Source organism: Simochromis diagramma, unplaced genomic scaffold (assembly GCF_900408965.1).
Source record: "Simochromis diagramma unplaced genomic scaffold, fSimDia1.1 OVJJ01000005.1, whole genome shotgun sequence".
NCBI classification, from domain to species: Eukaryota; Metazoa; Chordata; class Actinopteri; order Cichliformes; family Cichlidae; genus Simochromis; species Simochromis diagramma.
In genome coordinates, this window is record NW_024387097.1 from 704,136 (window position 1) to 709,377 (window position 5,242).

Here is a 5,242-nt window from a genome sequence, read left to right on the forward strand (position 1 = left end):
GTATAATGTGAATATGACTATAATATTAAAATAATGAATATTAGTATAATATTCATCTGTTTCTATAGCAGCAGCAGCAGTCAGCAGTATGTATGGGGGTTCAGAGGGGGGGGTCTTTTGGTAGACACACCCTCACCTCATTCATCCGTTTGCAGAGAGGTCAGGACTCGGTGGAACTGTTTTATTTACTGGACCTCTCTGCTGTTCCTATTGATTTATTAATCACTCCAGCAATGAACTAACAGTTACTGACCTTTCATAGTCCCTGGTTACCCTCACCCCCCCACCCCAGCCCAAACCAGCTGAATCGATCATTTAATGGAACATCAAGGCCACACAGATTATATGTCAGCGTTTTGTCATGCTTGCCCCATATCCAGATTGGTCAATACACTGACCTTCGCTAAGAAGTGCGTAAACAACAACAGGCAGGGACGAATTCCATCATAACCTTTTAGGCCTATTTAGACTGTGGGCTAATGGGTGGTGGGGGTGGGGGGGTTACTCAAATATACTCCTGTATCTGTGATGGTCACAATTACAATACAGTCAGATTGCGTTTGAAACAGGAAGTCGGCATACTTCCTGAGATCATGGCCCAGTTTCATACACATCTCAGTTGTTAAGGCAGACATATTAGATACTACAGCATATGCAGTTTGCTTATATACACAGAAAAAGGAGCAAACAGATGGTAAATACAGACTTATTTCTTATATTTGCTGAATTTCTAATAATTAAAAGGCTTCAGGATTTTTCTCCTTAAAAACATCAACTCCACATCACAGCTTGCGTGACATGAACAGTCTAACGTAAGGTGGTAACCCCAGCTCACTGTACCCTAAAAGAGTAAAGCAGGCCAGCTGGAGCTCACTGTGCACCACAATAGCTGCTTTGACGTTGTGGAGGATGCAATATTGTCCTGATTACTGCAGGCATGAATGCAACTGGATGAGCAAGAAAAAGAGGAAGGCCTGGAAACAAAACAACAATGTGGCTTCATCGTAGCCCAAGAACACCACGCTGGCCCCATCAGCTGGCCAGTGTCAGAAAGCACCGGCTTTCTCAATGGATGTCAGTCACTGCACCACTAATAGCAGATGACATGGAACATAATGCACCAACTAGGAGAAGGAGTAATGGCTCATGAATTCAGCAGCCCTGAAGCAGGGATCTGTCAAAACTCAGCAGTGCATTGTGGGTTAATGTGTTTCATACACCTCCCCCTCACCCTTCAGCCATCGCAGTACGCCGCTCATGCGTGTGCATGCGAGCAAACGCGTCTGTATGTAATGCCATGTCCCACCATGTCGCGGCTGCAGCCCGTCTGTGTATCCAGCCATGCTAAAACCATTTTCTTTTTAATTAATCACGCCAATAATACGAAGCAGCTTTGGTCAGAGTCCAGCTGCGAGGCTTAAGCGCCAATCAATGGTGCAGTCTTGAAAGCCCAGGGAGTGTCAATATTTTACAAAGTGCAAAACATGAAAGTCCTGGAGGCTCGGGGTGCCCCACATACAGTGCCCTGGGGATGCAGGCGGCCCATAAAGCTCCTGACTGCATCTCTGCTTTTGTTCCCGTGCAGAGGAGGGCAGGAGGCTGGCTCTGCGACCCACAGCCACGGCCTGTCAGTACGGGAAAGTTCATTTCTCACAAATACACGACAAAAGTCATTTTAATGCAGGAATCCACCTCCAGAATGGGGCATCTGGGATGTTAGATTCAGAAGCATTAGCAACATGTTTAAATGCAGCCACGACCTTCGATCCATGAGTCTATTAAAAATGTGGACGTGTGGAGAAACACTCATAGTTTCAGTCACATCACAAATATGGGCCCAGTGCAACAGGACCCACGTCAGTAACTGTTGCTGCAATAATTCTGTATACTTGATAATATGATGAACTAATACTTACTTTAAAATGTAAAAGTAACGTGTTCGTGTGTTTATATGTGTAAAATCGTCTCATACAACTGACTGTCCCAAAAATCTGAACAGAACGAGGAAAAAGGCTTTTAGATGCGCTGTTTCCTGGACAATGTTACTGTGGGGGAGTTTAAGTCCACCGTAAAGGAACGAGGAAGAACTCTGTTAGTCAGCGTGGATGTTTCTGTTAATGATCTGTTATTGTGTCACATGTTTGTGCAGAGTAGTTATGTGGTGCAAGTGTGTTTGAGCTTTGCTGCCATGATGGCAGGTCTCGGTTAGAAATGAGATTCTTACCTGAAGGACCAATGAAAGAATTTTAAAAAATGAACTTGGTTCATTTCAAAGGGAAACATGTTGTTGTCAGTGTGCAGCAGATGGTTCAGTGGAGGATAAAATGAAGTGACATGATCATTTTCACAGTTGTTTTTTAAACAGGGTGTTTTTGTTTTGTCCTGGATGTTTTCAGTTACAAATAAATGAATAAATAGAAACAATAATGACTAAATGTTGCAACATGCTGATTTCCTTTCACTTAGAAGTTGTCATTTTACAGCGTGTTTGTTCCATAGCATTACCTCCTATTGCAATTCAGTTCTCATTCCATTTATTTGGTTGCTGTCAGTCCAATTCCCAGAATGCCTGCAATCAGTGATGCTGAGCGCTCCAAGGCTGTGGGCCAGCCTGTGTGGAAAGCTTGGCCATTATCTGAAGCTAATGGGGCAGACACAGGAGGTGGAAATGACACAGTACAGAGTTCAGATGCTAGCTATCACTTCAGGAAGTAGTCACAGGCTGATTAAAGAATCCAGTCACTGGTGTCACTGGTGAACTGTGATGACTGACATTCGTCTTATTGGCTTCATTTGCTGAAGCAGCAGCTGGAACTTCGAGCAAAGAGTCAAGAAAAACATTTATTTTATTGATTTACTTTGTACACAAACAAGATGTGCTGTGAACGTCTCAGAGACACACGCACGCATATACACACACACGCACGCATATGCACACACACGCGCGCATACACGCACACACACGCGCGCATACACGCGCATACACACACACACACACACACACACACACGCATACACACACACACACGCACACACACACGCACACACACACACACGCATACACACACACACACGCACACACACACACACACGCATACACACACACACACACACACACACACACACACACACACACACACACACACGCATACACACACACACACACACACGCATACACACACACACAACACACACGCGCATACACACACACACACACGCATACACACGCACACACACACACACACACACACACACACATACATATAACATCTTTTGCACGAGGTTCGTATCAGAGTTTTAACCCCTGAAAGGTCTTTTTTTGTACTTCTGATTCTTTCTCTGTTCAAATCATTTTAATACAGATTTGGAGATTACAGGTTTCACTGCTCGCTCTCCAATCCTTCAAAGTTTTACTTTAACAGTAATTAATTTCAAAGCTGAGACATTTTCTCTGAAAATCACTCCACCGCGCTCTTTGTGAAGACATGTATACTTCATACAAATGTAAAAACAGTCAACTTCACATGTTTCAATGGTTAAAATCCACAAAGTCAGTTTGCACTGGTGTATACTGAACTATGTGCAAGTCGATATCAGCAAAACTGAGGAATCAGTGAAGCAGTTTGAGAAATGATGAGAAATGCAGGGCTGTAACTCGCCTTTCCTTTGGTTTTTACATTTATATTTACACCAATGAAACGGGCAGAGTCAGCTGTTATTCGGGTGTAGTGACGGTACCTCAAAGTATGTGGCACCATGATGAGGAACTAAACGACATGTTCATGCTGTCAGGAACAAACATCTGTGGTTGAGTATCACATGGTTCACTTATCATTTTTGGAAACTATAATAAAAACATTTTGACTGTTTTTAGTTTGAAATCCACCATAAACGATCGTCTCTTTGCATTAAATTAAACTATAATGTCGATATCTCAGGGTTACAGTGCTGATATTTTGTAAAGATGAACAGAAATGTCAATAACACAGTGTTAGCTCAGTGACACAAAGCTGGAAGCTGCAGGTACCACAGCCATGAACGCACAGAGACGCACACACAAACACTGCCCTCTGCTGGTTACTTCCTGAGCTGCAGTTTGACAGCAGTTTCAGGTTAAACGACAGATGTCATCTTCCAGATTAAAAACATAAACCTGTCCTTCACCTGAACAGCTGATCCAGCAACCCAAACACGTGTTTTCGATTGTAGGAATCAGCCAAAGTCCAGATCTCATCTGCCAATCATAATCGAGTTTTCATGTATGTTCATTTTCCTTGTTTGTTCTCAGTGCTTTAACCTACACAGGTCAGGTTTGAACCACCTGCCTCATATTGTGTCGGTGCCTCTCTGTAGCTGCCTGTCCTGTCGAGGCATGGACTCGATCCCTGATCTGTAGCTCGACTGGATCGGGACGTGGGGACTTTGGAAGCCAAGCCAACACTCAAGCTTGTTGATACATGGTCTGTACAACAATGCTTAAGTAGGTGGTGAGTGTCAAAATAACATCATAGCAGGACCGAGTGTTTCCCAGCTGACCTTTGTCTGTGAGCAGAGGAGAAGCCACAGCATGTTTAGAATCTGCACAGATGCAACGTGGACAACAGTACAAGAATAATAATAATAATAATAATAATAATAATAATAATAATAATAATAATTTGCATTTATATGCCGCTTTTCGAGGTCCCTTAAAGCGCTGTACAATTCCACTATTCATTCACTCTCACATTCACCTACCAGCAGGCGGTAGGTGAAGTGTCTTGCCCAAGGACACAACGACCGAGACTGTCCGAGCCGGGGATCAAACCGGCAACCTTCCGGTTACAAGACGAACTGCCAACTCTTGAGCCACGATGGCCCCAGAGCCTACGTGTCACACCTACAGCAGCTGCATTACACTCCTGCATGTTGTTTACATGCATGCCAGGAGAGCTCACGCGTCACTGACACAGCAACGCTTACACAGTGGGCATCGCAGCACTCGCTGAACCTGCTCTGTAACTTCCTGCATGCTGTCATTTCATGACTGTGTGGTTCCACTTTCACTCTGCAATTACACAACTCACAGCTGATTAGAGACCATTTAGGAGGAAGAAATTTTTGATCATGGATCAAACCTTACAGTATCACACTCAAATTCAGTGAGAAAGACTCTAGGATGAAATATAAAGGCAGAGGGCGTGGCTAAGATCTGGAATTAAACACCTGAATTCAAAGGCAACGAGGTAGCCCAGTACTTTTG